General features: G+C 44.4%; 1 protein-coding gene across 10 annotated transcripts in view; it reads right to left on the bottom strand.

The window, feature by feature from the left end:
• Positions 1 to 15,317, bottom strand: part of ROBO2 (roundabout guidance receptor 2) — a 974,141-nt gene that overhangs the window by 760,472 nt on the left and 198,352 nt on the right. The window lies entirely within an intron of this gene.

The following is a 15,317-nucleotide window of genomic DNA, read 5'->3' as shown; positions in this document are numbered from 1 at the left end:
ATGGACTATTAGCCCTTATGATGTAGGATGCATTAAAAGCATAGGGGGTGTAAGGATAAAATTAAAAAAGGGTGCCATACTACCAAGAGTGAAACAATACCCATTGTCAAGAGAGGCAGATGAGGGCATATACGAAACCATAACAGCCCTTATAAACAATGGCATATTGGTCCCCTCAGAATCCCCATGCAACACAGCTGTGTACCCGGTGCGCAAGGCTAAAGGAGGGTCTTGGCGGTTCATACAGGACCTCAGACCGTTGAACAACATAGTAGAAGCAGAGTATCCAGTAACAGCAAACCCGGCCACAATTTTGTGTGGCATTCCAGCAGAAGCATCACGGTTTACAGTGATTGACCTTAAAAATGCTTTTTTCTCAATACCATTACACCCAGACTCACAAGACTTGACAAGCTTCACTTACCGAAATAGGAAGTGGAAACATACCAGATTACCACAGGGATATTGTGAATCACCTTCAATTTTCAATAGGGTAATACAGATGGATTTGGGTAACGTTGAGTTGGAAAGCACAGTGTTACAGTATGTGGATGACATAATAATTTGCAGTACAAATGAAGATAAATGTAGAGAGGACTCATTAAAAATGTTGACGATATTGGCTGAAAAGGGGTACAAGGTAGACATGGAAAAGATACAATACTGTCAGGAACAGGTACTTTACATTGGCCAACTGATATCACAATATGGAAGAAGGATTGCACCACAAAGAGCACAGGCAATATCAGGCACTCCCGTGCCACAGACTGTAAGAGAACTGCAGCAATTTCTGGGACTGTGCAACTACTGTAGAGCATGGGTATTTGATTACAGCTCTTACATAGGACCCCTGCTTGAGGGTTTGAAGGAAGCAAATAAAGGGGAGAAAAAGTTGGGATGGACTATGGAAATGAAGGAGGCATTTGATGAATTAAAAGAAGCAATATCAACTGCTCCAGTACTAGCATCCCCAGACTATGAGCGACGATTTTTTATATTTTCACATTGCGACTCAGCAGTAATGAAAGCAGTATTGGCCCAAAAGACTAGCATGGGCTATAAACCAGTAGCATTTTACAGCGGTCACTTAGATCCAATAATGTTAGGACAATTCTCTTGCGAACAAGGTCTTGCTGCAGCTGCATTTGCAGTAGAAAAAGCATCATCAATAACTATGGGGTGTCCAACTACACTATTTGTAGAACATGCACTATTTGCGATATTGAATAAACCTAAGTCCACACTGACGACACAGAGGGCAACAGGTTATGAGATTATTTTGTCCAAAGCTGAACTGGCAATTGTTAGATGTAGCACGGTTAACCCTGCAAGGTTCTTAGCAGAAGTAATTGAAGAGGGAGATTACGCCCACGACTGCACCCAAGTAACTGAGATGTACTCATGTACTAGGAAAGTTGAAGAAAACTCACTAGAGGGAGGTGAGCTTTTGTTTATTGATGGGTCATCAACTATTGATCAAGGAGACGGGATAAGGAGGACTGGGGCAGCAGTAGTACAAATGATGGAAGCGCCAGTGTGTGTGGCTATTAAGTGTGTACAATTACCACAGCATTACTCTGCTCAAGCGGCGGAACTGGTTGCACTCATATTGGCACTAAAGGAAAGTTTTAATAAAAAAGTTACTATATATTCCGACAGTGCATATGTTACATCCACTGTCCACTCAGGGCTATCAAAGTGGAGAAGAAGAGGGTTTAGGAGAGCTGACGGCACTCCAGTACAACATGCCCTCTTGTTGGCTGAACTAATTGAAGTAATAAACGATCCCCAAGAACTAGCCCTAGTAAAATGCACAGCACACACCAATGGAGAAGACTATATATCAAAAGGAAATGCAGCAGCAGACGCACATGCAAAATATGCTGCATATTTTGGTGAGATATGGAACCCCACAGACTCACAGAGAGGGAGAGGGAGGGGAATAGCGAGGGAGATGTTAATAAAAGAAGGGTACACCCATCTCCCAGCCACCCAGATTATGGAGTTACAAGCGGCTGCACCAATGGCCGAAAAAGAAGTATGGGTGAAAAGAGGATGCACAATGTCACCAACCGACGCACTATGGCGCCAGGGTGGCACTGGGAAAGTTGTAATACCATTGGCATTGTTAAATACCGCCTTGAACCAATTACATCACCCTGCCCATACAGGCAAAGAAATAATAGCAGCACGAATTAGAGAAGATTGGTTCTGTCCCGAGTTAACATCCCATGTGTCAAATTTTATCAGCAATTGCCTTACATGTCAACAGTTCACGGCCGGTCATACTTTAAAGGTGATAAGAGGTACCATACCCCGACCAGAAGGACCTTTTCGGCACCTCCACATTGACTATGTTGATATGATCAACATTTGTCAAGGCAATAGATACATGATAGTAGTAGTATGCCCATTTTCTAGGTGGATCGAAGCAGGGCCCTGTTCACACCCTGATGCGTTTAGAGCAGCCAAATTTATAGTAAGGGAGGTATTCCCCAGGTGGGGAGTGTGCGAGGTGTTAAGATCAGACAACGGACCCCATTTCGCAAATGAAATGTTCCAGCATATCACATCCCTACTGAACATTAAACACAAATTTGCATGTGCGTACCACCCACAGGCCAATGGTGTATGTGAACGCCTGAATGGCCTATTGAAGGAGGCAATTGCTAAAATACAGCAAACAACAAAGAAAAGTTGGTTGTATTGCCTTCCGTTAGCACTGTTCGAACTTAGAAACAGGCCAGGGTCCGACCACCACCTCACCCCACACGAGGTGGTTACTGGACGCCAAATGCGCCTTCCCCTAACACCAACGTCAAGGGCATTCACCGACCAAGAAAGTTCTGCGAATGTGTTAGGTGATGAAATGTATCAATATGTGTCTTCTTTGATTACTAGCGTTGTGTTTGTGTCTCAACAGCTCGAGCGCACACGGGGCGGGTCCACCAGCAACCAAGAAATAGACGAAAATACAGAATTGGGAAAGGAGAACTTGTGCCAAGTTGCCAAAGGTGACCACGTACTACTTCGAAATTTTAATAGAAGGTGGAACCAGCAGAGGTTCACTGGCCCCCATTTAGTAGAGGACGTATCAACAAGAGCAGTAAAACTAAAGGATAAGCGTGCGTGGAACCACCTGCATGATGTAAAAATCTACAAACTGCAGACCCGCCCCAGCGCCAACGACAGGTCCATTGGAAAAACGCCAACAACATCCCCGGCAGCGGAAGAAAACACAACCACAGACAACGACCCAATTGTCCCCTCGGAGAGAATAACGGACGAAGAAGGGGGTGATCCCCACACTGCCCACCCCATGGTCACACGTTCAAAGAGTAAAACTGCTCCCACCATCTGAGCAAACCCCCCCCCATTGACTACTAAATACAATTGTAATAAAAACTAAGGACTTCGCTTGCACCAATACACATGTAAACACGTGAATGTTCTCTTTTTCTCTCGCACATACAGGAGCTGCGTAATATTGTATTGTTAAGAAAAGTTATCTAACAAATTCAGTGTGCAGGCGTAGATGGTGCTGCCAGACGATAGTTACCCAGAAGAATTGTCACACCAATTTGTATACGAAATAAAAAGGCCAACATACTTAAAAAAGAAAAGGGTACGTGTATACTACACGGCCTTCCTCCTGGCCATAGAAAATTACATGCCCCACCTCCGCCCATACTTGCCGGTCTTGAGAGACCGATCACTTAGAGTAGCGTGGGAGCAACTCTTCACCTGGGCACTGAATGACTATTTGATAGGGAGAGCTTAATGAAACAAAACTAACATTTAATAACAAGCACTTTTTGAGAATTTTTAGGCGGGCAACTTTAACGTCGCAAGAATACGCTGCCAGGACTGCAGCAAGGTAAGAGCAAAAATGTCGGTGAGGTTAGCATATGTAATAAAAATAATAGGGATTTTTATGATCACCGGAGTTTTGGCTGCCTCTGTATGGCAGTACAGCTATGCTATGAGTTTTTTTGCTGCACCCAAACCTAATGTACCCCACCTCCCTGCTGCAACAGGTGTTACGTCAGGTGGTAACAGTAACAATGAACAAAAGCGAAATAAAGTTAAACGCAGCACATACTCAGACAATAAAGGTATTGATAATTATGTACAAGATTCAGCACACGTCACAAACAACATATGGTACCAGCACATGACCCGCATTGGTAAGCAGACAACTGAGGATAGCTGTTACGTTTGCTCATTAATACCATACGCCATGAGCGCTTCACGAACATTTGTTGCCACAGAAATAGATGAAAAAACAGCACAGTGCATAATATATTTGGCCCTGTTCCAAACGAAAGGAAGATTCCAAGGAACAGTAGTGCACATGACATGGAAAACACGAGACTCATACCCATATGAAAACAACTTCCTCAAGACCTATCTGAGTTATCACAAGACCAGTTTACATGCTGAAGCATTCAGATACATAACAAGTGGCCCTGAAAAAGGAGAAACAAAGAAGGTAACACTGCAGTATCTACCATGTGATTGGTACGCCACGGAAGTTCCGGGTAAACAAGGATGCTGGGAGAGGCCATTACTGACGATAACAGGAAAGGTGTTCCTGGGTACCAGCTGGGAGATAGGAGTGGTTGGCAGCAACATGGTAACAAAAGAAACTATCTCAACCATCGAGACACACAATCATCGATGTTGGACGACATGGATCAAGTACGTACCAATGCTCACGTGGGTAGAAGAAGATGAAGACCCGATAACTATATTACCATTGACTGCGCCCAAAGTATGTTACCAGCATAAAGGAGAGGTGGACGTGGGATATAACACCAATTGTGCAAGTGTGATGGAGTTACCTGAGGGGGGAGCGGGAACAGCAGTGATAATGGACCATTATTGGGCCTGCGGAGAAAAGGCATATCATACACTGCCTCCCCTGTGGAGTGGTGTGTGCACAATGGTACACGTCAATGTACCATCACTAGTGGTACCTAAGAAGCATGTCGATGTGGCGAAATTTCCGAAAATGGATGAAGGAGACAGGAGAAGAAAGAGATCTGCACCACTCCAGAAGGAGCAAGAAAACAGGACCAACAGCAATGATACTGTCCTAAACAGGAGAAAAAGACAAGGAGAGCCATTAACAGGAAATTATCTGTGGGGAAGGTCGGAAACGGAACTAACATCAATACCGCCAGAACACAGACTATTCAGCAGAGCAGCAATGTTCTTCTCCTCAATAATACATCCGGGACTGCAGGCATACGCAAACGCAAAATGGCTGCAAATAACCAGATGGGAACTAATGATGACCATAAATTCGACAGTAAATGGGTTTAACGCAATTAAAGAGGAGCTGCGAGCTGTAAGGATGGTAGCACTACAGAACAGATATGTATTGGACCTTCTCACAGCAATGGAAGGAGGAGTTTGTGCAAAGATAGGACAATCATGCTGCACGTTCATACCTGCCAACGATGCCGACAATGGTACACTAACAGAAGCAGTTTCACAATTGGCCCAGATGCACTCCAAAATGATGGACGAAAGTAACGGCGTAAACAAGGATAAAAGCTGGTTTTCACTATTATGGTCATGGATGCCATCTTGGCTGTCAGATGGACTGAAAATAATAGTGGGATGTGCTATTTTGGCTGGAGCTGCACTGATAATAATTAGATTTTGGAAAGCCCGGAAGGCGCGCTCAACTGATGAGTTGCTGGAAATGGTGGGAATGCACCCCTTGATGCCAGCGGATGACGGCCAGCACACAGGTGTGATAATACACGAAAGGGAGAAGTTGCGCACCCAAATCATCGCCAATCATCTAGACCCACCATCAGTGAAGATCGAGAACCCAAGGAACCCTAGGAGCTACATAGGAAGATGGGTGTACTGTACTCCTGGAGGAACATGCGAATACATGTATTGGTCATTTGAAGATCACGTAAACCATTATGGACATCTCGGAGGGATAACCAAGATATGGAGAGTAAGAGGAGATAACGAGAAGGATATGTTTGTGGTCGACAAGTCGACCAGAGGGGGGACTGAAGTGGGAGAATGGAAAACCAGACTCCCGTCCTTCACCTCTCGCGCTTGGCCTAGAGGGTCGCGGCCCAGACACCCGCCACGAGAAGAGTTTGCCCATTTACCAGATGACCAAATACCCTGGTACAGAAACATACGGATGTGTCCATCTGCCTGCCCAACAGCCCGCACTGGCCATGCCGACACCTGCGGCACGGACCAACTAGACTGAAATCTACACATCGTTAGAGATGCCATGACGACCTAGATAACGGGAAGCACCGCTGAACTATTATACACGCTGAACATTTCCACACCAATCTACACGAAGAACATACTCAGTGCTCTGACGTAGGCGACAGGCTTATTCACGGACGTGCATCTTTATTATTTTTACATAGGCTTTCAGAATGCAGAAACGCAAGACGCACCATGAGCTCATGTATAACGCTTGCTCACGCTTCTCTTGAAACCCGTTACCATCATGAGAGATATAATGGAAACACGATACTGGCCATGAAACTGTATGCCACTATAACCTAAAGCATCCATGCACTAAATGGATTACTCGTGCACCAGGCCCAAGTAGGCCTCAAGCAAGAGTTCCCGTGGACATTAACAAAGCAAAAGTCAGGTTGCTGAGCCTGCAGAAAGAACCCAGTGGAGCAACCAGCCAAGGTCGTAATGTTGCAAACCCACAGTCAAGAAACAAATCTTCAAAGGCACGATGTTGCAACCTCGCACTCCACGTACCAATGTTAAAATCATATCTGCAAATTAAACCAGACATACAGTGGAAAAACAATATTAATTGTGCAGAATTATGCCTCAAACACGGTCCCTCCCCACGTGACCAAGCCGAACCTGACGAGATGCCAAAACCCAGGAGAGAAAAGGCGTCTGGGTACCTCGCTACGAGACGCAGGCCGACACACTTGAAAGGCTCAATGGACACCTGCTACGGTGGGAACGGTCAGTCTCCCACCTATGAATAAATCCTCACATTGCCTGCACGTACCCATATTGAAACACTGTTGCAACCACAGGTGCACCGTGTGCTGGGAACAACGGTGGTCCCAGGCTGGGGAGCTCACGGATGCACCAATCAGAACATGAGGTTCTTATCTCAGACGTCAGTAACGTTAGCCAATCCTCAGGGGTCTTCATGTAACAATTCTTATGTATCTAATTGTAGGGACAACCCAGATATACCACCTGACTACATCTTAACCACTAATATCATTCTCTATAGGCGTACTATACTAACCCCACCACTCGAGCAACCAATCAAGAGTGGCGATAGGTTCTTTTGGTAACTTTTTGGAATGACGCAAGTAGCGCGTCATAATGTAGTAAAAAGGGCCTGCGAGCCCCACTATTGTGTGTGTGTCAGGACGAACGCGTGCGCTCCTTGACCCATCCCTGCCGTTTGCATAATAAACGACAGAAGTTGCCTTGCTCCTTGTGTGTGCCTCATACTCTGTCTCGATCCGAGATATACACGGGAGGAGTTGGGGCCTCCCTGCCCGGAGGTCTGCGGACGGCCCGGCCGACCCCGGCAGAATCCCCCCCGACACCCCGTGGGGCGAGAGTGGAGGCCGACCCATATAAAAGAAACCATTTGCATTGGAGAGTATGGTTTTGCAGCTGAAAGAAATAAGTTATTAAGGCTCTTCATGTAGGCTGATTGGCTGTGTGTCGAATTGGACCCAAATCGCTTTATATCCTTAATCATTCTGGTAACAAAAGATGAATGAAATACACTGCACACAAATCTGAAATGGGAGATTGTCCCCTTAGTTCAAGATGAGTCATAAAGCAATAAACCATGCAATGTGGAGTAAGAAGAGAGATATACTTATTCTAAAGATGTCATGATAATGTAAGATATGTTTTGCGCCTATAACCCATGATAAAGGTTTTCTTTCTTTGTGAGTATGCTCATGCATGCAAATGATATGACAGTGCTTGTTTCTTGCTGATGAAATTGAATTTATGAAGTATCTTACTTTAGAAGTGTGTGGTGGTTTTCTTTGCATCTAGAGCTTATCCTTTTTTCTTGCATACAGCAGTAATTGGGCAATATGAATGAAAGGCACAGTATGAAGCATGGCGCTGCCTAGCTAAAGTCCCGAGGTATGAAAACGAGGTATAAAAAAAAGGAACAGGCAAGCAAATTCTTCCTACAATCCTGAATCTTGAATTATACATTTTGGCCCTTCAACCTGTCATTGGCCCTCATTACAATTTTGGTGGTATTCCGGTGGTAAATCTTCTGGAATACTAACAATCAGAATGACTGTTACTGCCACTTGGTCCGGCAGCATTATGCTGAATTACAAGTGGTGGTATGGTAGTGTTAGACCGCATTTATGGAGTCCATAGGATTTTGGGTGAATTAGTGCTAGCAGTAACTCCACCAATGTTGTCGATTTTTATTTCCAAGGTGGTGGACATATCTCCAGAATTTTGCTTGAGATTTGTCCTCTGCATCACCTCCAAAGGTGCAGTATGACAGTGCAGTAATGTGGTGATAATGCAGTGGTAACACACCCACCACTGCATTACCACAGTTTTTTCCCACACTGCTGTATATATAATGAGGACCATTGTGTTTGAAGATGTCTGTGTTACTGATTGTTACTCCTTACCAATGTCTTCCATTTCACAACTCATACTAAATTAAAAATAAATAGATCACAACTGTTTTGTTTTTAAACACCATTTTTGGGCAATCACAAAAGAACACCCTTTTATATATAAATTGTACAAAACGTAGACAGGGCTCCCTCTGGTGCTTCAACCGGTCATGGATTGCCAATGAATAATACGATGCTGGCTTAAAATGTGGAAAGAAACAGACACAATAACCATCCAATGTGTTCACAATATACATTTCTCACATGTGTATTTTTTTTAATGGTTGTATTCACATTGCACCTGTTAATCCTTTCTTACAAAATAGAAATGAGTTACTTTGTAGTCATTTTTGGATACTGGGTTTGTTTCATATGGAAAGTCATGGGCATCCATAACAATGTTAGAATATTGTAATTGTATTTGTACCAAATGAGGTATGGTTTTATGACAGAGTTAAATAAAAATGCACTTTCATGGCATCATTTTCACAAAGAAGTAAGATTTGCAGTTAATTTCCCTATTAAAAAAAGAAAACATTTTAGGCATGTCAGCCTTTCTCCTGAGACTATACGTAGACTATACTCAATGGGCCTGATTCCCAAAGTGTTTTCAATGGGCAAACTCACAGCTAAATGGTTTGTGAATCACGCCCAATAGGTCTTGTTCTTTCGGGAGGATAGCTTGGGGGCAACATGCTCACTTTGGAAGTAAAACAACACGGAGCAACACAGGTTCGATCCCCGGGTCTGCGCCAAGAAACATCTGGGTATTAAGCGTGTTATAAATAACCAATAATACCATACCAATCATATCTGTAGATACAAATGTACAGAGATTTGCTCAGTAGTTCTGTACACTGACGGGCTCATGGAAGAGTAAGACATCTTCTCCTCAAATTGCTTCCACCATGAAGCACACAGTAGGAAGCGCTCAGTCAATTGCACGTAAGTCTGCCTTGCAAAAGGTAAGTGACTCGTGTTGCAGCGTTTCTTGGGAAAGCAACATTATCTCATGTTGTACTTCTCCGTCTGCTTTGCTTCTTGGCCAATTCACATCAAGAAGAACATGATATGACGTCATATTCATTGAGCTGAACGAGAGAGGGAGAAAGACAGAGAGGAAAAAGGTTTCACGGGCAAGTAGCTACACTAATGGTGTCCTCAAGGGGTGAATTGTGCAGCAGTGGCATGCCGCCAACTAAGGTTTAATTTGAAGTGCGACAGTCTTACTTTATATTTGGTAAACATTTTGGACTGGGTGGTTCTACCTCACTGAACATGTGCAGACTTCACCTTTCTATTGTCCAACCAGATCTTCTTAAAGGCACGCTTCAAGCATACAGAGAATGCATCCAGTTGCCTTCAGTTTAACACGTGTTCATCTCCTTGTCCTGAATGCCGTCTCCCTGCCAGCATCTTTGCATTGTGTTTTTTACTTTGCATTGCAAAAATACACTATGTACTTCTCCATGAATCAGGGTGTTTGTTGGCAGTGCAAAGTCACTTTGCACCAGTGAAAATTCACTTTGCTCCGTGCTAAAAATTGCAAGAATCAGACCCTACATTGTTTCCTTCAATTTCCTTAGAGTAAAATGTGAATTGCATGTGTTTTCATCCAGTGATATATTTATTCCACACAATCATATCAGAAGTGCAAACTATGAACTAAGTTTGTATAAATAACTCTTAGCACCCATCTCAAATATTTTACAGGGTGATTTTATTTTCTAAATTGTGGGCTCTGGCTGTTGGATCACCAGGGGTTCAAATGATGTTAAGGTTTGTAGCTAAATTCGTACATGTTTACGCTGATTCCAATAGACTTACTTTTGCAGTATTATTTCCTTAAAAAAAAGAAACAAAAAACAAACAAAAAAAGGAAGAAATACACGTTGTGGTGGTTTTCCAGCCACAACATTACTTTTGGAAATGTTTTAAGTATTGGTCAATTCCCTCTGCATTACGTTAACTAATGTGGCAAACATAATAGAGTACCCGCATTTTTCTCACTCCTCATTAATTGATCAAGACTGATCTTTGCGTTGAGGCCTTTCACAGTCAATATATAACCGAGCGCAGAGCCCATCTAGAATGAAAAATGGCGTGTCGGCTTCCAGAAATCTGCTTACTCCGGTAGTTTACAAACATATCCATCTTTTTGTTGTGTTCCAATGGCGCTCCTTCGCAATCCGTTCCAATAATACACTTTGTGCTGTTTACCATTAATTTGCAACAGAAAAACACATTTGTGATGTACTTCTTCTCATTTGTGGCCACATTTGACGTGTGACACTTGCAGAAGGTATTCCTTTTTTCTTTTCAAGCCTGGATTTCAATTCTATGTATGCGCTTCATTCCGTAGCTCTGTGGCTGTGCTTTTGGTCGGATTGAACCTCTTAACTCTTGCCATGTTTGTGTGCTAATCTTAAAGTGTTTTCCTCGCCTAATCTACCCTCGAGCAGACCCAAGAACACAGCTGTCTCTGGGCGATGAGGCGCATTCACCAGGGGTTTAGCTCCACTGCACCTGCTGCAGTGGTATCTCGGCATGTCATTAGTGCCAGCCAGAGCGATGCATGCTTCACCTCAGTGTGTGTAGCCGAGTGCAGATGCTGAGCTGGCACCCAAGATCACCCGGTGTGGTCGGGAAGCATCAGGATTGAGCATATCTCGCCTGTTCCAATATAACACATGGGTTCCTGGACGCCCTCGTGCCACCTTTCACACAAAGAGTAAATCCGAAGGGATGCCAGCCATCACTGCCGATGGTGGCCTTGGGACAAATCTAGTCAAATAAAACAAGCTATGTTATAAAACTTACCCTTGTGGCGTTGTTGGCTTATTAGATGCAACTTGATGATATCGATAATCACTTGTAATCAGAAAATAACTGGCATGCATATATGATAGGACAGTGATTGCCGCACTGTAGTTAAGATACAATACATTCACACAGACGTTCCCCAGAATTCTATTGCTAATAATATTGGACTCACTGGATGTATTTGGCTGAAATGTTCAAAACACAATTGCCAGAGGCCCCTTCACACTAGGTATTCTGGGGAAGATGTATAAAATATTTCAAAAGTTACAACAAAAAAAAACAATAAAAAGCAGTTTTTGGCTTATGCCAATATGTTGTGCGATAGCATAAAGAAAAGGGTGCTTCCATTGAACACCCATAGAGCAAAGAAATGCGAGGTACTATTAAACAAGCATACCGGATCTCTCAGCTCTTCCTTAGGTAAGCCTGTGATCGAAGGACCAGGGACAAAATATGTTCTCTGCTCTTTGCACAGAATGGCCTGGATTGAGTAGCAGTAGAGCATATTTGCTTAGCGCGTAGGCATTCAGAATCTGGGAAGCCTACATGCTATGCATCTTCTCTCTTCTTCTCACATCTTCCAGTCATCTAGCCAATCAGCAAACTTGGAATGGAAGCTCTAACCACTTGTAAATGCTGCATTTCAAGTGCCCCCTTTTGCCGTGTACGCACTGGGCAATGGTCAAAGGGGCATGGACTAACTTTGTCACAAGAAGACTTAGGTGAGGATACCATTTTCCACTTGCACAAGCTCTATTAATGTTATAGCCCTTATCATAAAACTCTGTTGTGTGGTAGGTGACGTTTGCATTTGTTAAAGGACCCCACCTTTGGCTCAGGACCACTAACTTGGGCTACCACACAATAGAACCCTGTTGTGCTGGATCGAACACTTCATTATTTGAAGTGCATGACTCAACAGTTTCCAAAGAGATTAACAAACTGTCATCTTCCCTCCCGTGCATTGGCCGATAAACCGGTAAATGAGTCAACATTCTCCTCCTTTGATCTGCTTTTCAGGTCACCCAGTGGAAAAAGTCTCCGGAGTTGTCGAGCAAGCCTTATCTTTTCATTTGTTGATACTGTAACTGAGTAATGTCCAGCAGTAGTCTACTCTTCTTATCCCACGTTCAAATAAACATTGCATGCTCATACCTGCCTCCGTCAATTATTTATTAGATTTCAGGCAATTACCATGAAATTAAAGAAGGGATACGGGTACAATCTGCCAAAGAACTTGATCAAATATCACACACACCATGAACCTGAGACATGGATTTAAATATTTCACCCTGAAAACGTTTGATATATTGGGCCTCGCTCTGAGTGTGGATGCAAAGGGAAACATCAGCTGTAAGAAAATTACCACCACCTTTACAGGACTGTAACAGGGCCTAATTCACAGACGCGTATTATAATGGCAAGACCCCTTTGGAAAACACTCTTTTAATAAGGGCCAAATAGTTTGGCAGTAATGAGGAGGAAACCCCTTGAATATTTCGCTGGGGGTTTTCCCTCCACATTATCGACAGAAAATGGAGGCATTCCAATGGGCAGACCGATGGCAAATGCCACAAATCAGATGCATGGGGTATAGTGCCATGCTACAATAAGTGGTGTTTTGGCAGATTTACCACCAAAACAAATTGTGGTAATAGGAAATGCGTTAGTCAATGGGCCTCATTACGACCCTGGCGCTAATGGGTTAAAAGGCTGCGGCGCCGTTAACCCATTAGTGCCTGATTACGAGGTCCCTTTGCGGGACCTGACCTTAATGGCTGGTCTACACCAATCGTTAAAGTAGGGACCCGCAAAGGGACTTTGGTGCTAGGTACGGCACCGCAATTTGCGGTACCGTACTTAGCACCTTCCCCATTCCCATTGAGCCCTATGGGGCAAAAATGAGAATGGGGAAGGGCCATGGTGGAAGGGGGAATTACCGCCCCGCCAACATTGTAATGGGGGGGTAATTCCCCCTCTTTCCATGGCGGAGTGGGTAAGTTACCGGCATGGACCATTGTGCTCTTAGCACCATGGCTTTCCACCTGGGTCGTAATGAGGCCCAATATGTCCTTCAAAATACCACCAAATTCGTAATGAGGCCCATTGTCAAGAAGAGTTGGGAACTTTATTTTTCGAATCAGAGCTCTTCAAACAGTTCTGTGTTGGAAAGAAATGCAATGACTACTTTGTTTAGAAAAGTGCAAGCCCCGACTCTGGACCTCCTGCTACTCGCACCTTGCGCACATGTTGGAGAAATCTGCAAGCGATTGGCTGTTTTTTTCTTTAAAGAGATCGGGCTCCTTGTAAGGTCGCGCGCTCTTGGTTCCCTTTCTGCAAACAGAAGCCTAGAAATGACAGCAGTTCATGAACCGCTCAAGAGCATGAAAACAAGCAAACTGTCTCCCTTTAGCAACTGGCCTGCGTGACAGCATCGATAGGAAAACACATTGCCGCTTTGAAGGGCCACATTGCCGCCATTTGCATTGAGGGAGACATGAAAGTCCTTCCGGAAGGCAGCACTTTGTTATCATTAAGACCTACTGCTGACATAGTTGGAGGATGCGTTTTTTACTTTCTGTTGTCATCACTCTTAATCTGAGGCTAATAGAATTCCATTTGCCACGAGAGGACAGCACTGCACAGCGACACGGGGCCAGTGATAAAGTATGGCACCCTTTAAAAACTCGTTCATGGATTACTTCCATTCCAATCCGCGGCTCGTCTGTATCCATGGGGGAATCTCCTATGCTCATTTGGACCACGTGATGTCTGATGCTAATGCGATTTCCATGCAAATTAAGCACCACATTGCTAGATTACACCCCAATTCTACAGTGCGTCCACTCTCTCGTCGCTGAATGGGTCTCCAAGCGTCTGCTTCCGCCATGTAACATGTGCGCGAGCTGTTGATTATTCCCCACAGTGACCAGCTGCGGCAGCCATCAATGCATGAGCTGCCTGAAGATAAAGACCGCGAGCTGCTCACCAATAGTGGATGCCATGGCGCCAGCACACGTCACCTGTCCCTTGTTTCATGCCACCATTGCTTACTGTGGGCGGCCTGCATTGCACGTGCAAACCCATGAAACACTTTGCATTCCAGGCGTTTCCTGTGCAGCCCGAGGGAAATGACTATTGGGAATAGCAATAATAATGAGTCTGATTGGGACATGAGACCGAGGCATGACAAGGGTCCAAAGAATTAAAGAGTATTTACTCCTCACAATAGACAAAATGCATCTTGGATGGGATGTTATTGTTTTTTGCTTTATTGTGTGTTTTGATGGTGTATAGAGAAATGGGAAGATGGAGGCATAGATGGATGCATAGATGGATAAATAGACAGAGCCGGAAGGATGAAAGGAATCTATGTGATCACTGCGCCGCCCGTAATTGCGCTGCCAACAATGTTGACTCATTTATGGCACGGCACAGTGATTAAATAGATCACTTTACCCACGTCCCCCAGCCAGCATTCCCTTACCCGACCACCCACCCCACTTTCCTTTTCGGCAGCACATTGTGTGCACCACTGACTCCCCGCTATCCCTGTGGCGTTGGTTCCTCCCACTTACTTTTTACTTTCTTGTCCCCCGCTTAGCACAATGGCAAGCGGGGGACACGCCCGCAACCCCCGACTCACATTACTGTGCCCAGGGAGAGCAGGGGATATGCCCACAACCCCCGCTCTGCTTGGGTGCAGTAGTGGGAGTCGGTGCCTTGCACGCCCCCAAAGTCGCAGTGACTGCAGGGGCGCACAAATGTGGGCGACACTTTTGTTTATTACCGATGAAAGTGCTATTTACTTCTTATTATCTCATGCAATGCTTTTCT

This window comes from Ambystoma mexicanum, chromosome 7p (genome assembly GCF_040938575.1).
Source record: "Ambystoma mexicanum isolate Mex_15411 chromosome 7p, UKY_AmexF1_1, whole genome shotgun sequence".
Lineage (NCBI taxonomy): Eukaryota > Metazoa > Chordata > Amphibia > Caudata > Ambystomatidae > Ambystoma > Ambystoma mexicanum.
Note: the sequence above shows the minus strand (reverse complement) of the source record. Positions and strands in the feature narration are given on the sequence as shown.